Raw genomic sequence first — 813 nt, forward strand, 5'->3', positions numbered from 1 at the left:
TTCTCTTCTCTTCTCTTCTCTTCTCTTCTCTTCTCTTCTCTTCTCTTCTCTTCTCTTCTCTTCTCTTCTCTTCTCTTCTCCTCTCTTCTCCTCTCTTCTCCTCTCTTCTCCTCTCTTCTCCTCTCTTCTCCTCTCTTCTCCTCTCTTCTCCTCTCTTCTCTGTTCTTTTAAGGGAAATTAAAATTCAAGGTAAACTAGAATCCTACCAACATCAGCCATACAGACTTTTGTGATGAAGCCCACTCAAATACCAGTGGCACCATTTATTTCCCAATATGACAGGGTCTATTCAGGTTTCAGGGTATGTAGGTAATTTCCAGTAGGTGTTTAGAATTAAACCAAAGTATCTCTTTATTAAAATAAATTCAAGTAAAACCAAGTAAAATAGATATTTCTCCCCGTTTTTCTATGCTAAATCCAGTTTAAGAATGGAAATGAAAATGTCAATTTAAATATAATCTCCGAGGCTTTAGAACTTCTAGCTTACCTTAAATTTTAGAGAGCTCTCTTTAGTAGTGTTCCATTCCCACCAAAGTATAACTGACAAATACTAATAAGCTCACCTATAAAGCATCTTAGGAATACAGTTTCATTAGAGAAAGATTAAAACAGAACGACGACAACTAATGTTTTAGGCTTTTTTTGTTTTGTTTTGTTTCTTTTTTTTTCCCAGCAAAACACTGCTTCGTACCAAACCTATAGTTTAGAAAAGGAAGCCTTATTTATTTAAAACTTGAGAATTTAAAAATGCAGGGAAACTCCAAGTACATTGCCGCATTTTTTAGTATTTCCACTGTATGGTCTTTAGAGACT

This window comes from Coturnix japonica, chromosome 10, assembly GCF_001577835.2.
Source record: "Coturnix japonica isolate 7356 chromosome 10, Coturnix japonica 2.1, whole genome shotgun sequence".
NCBI lineage: Eukaryota > Metazoa > Chordata > Aves > Galliformes > Phasianidae > Coturnix > Coturnix japonica.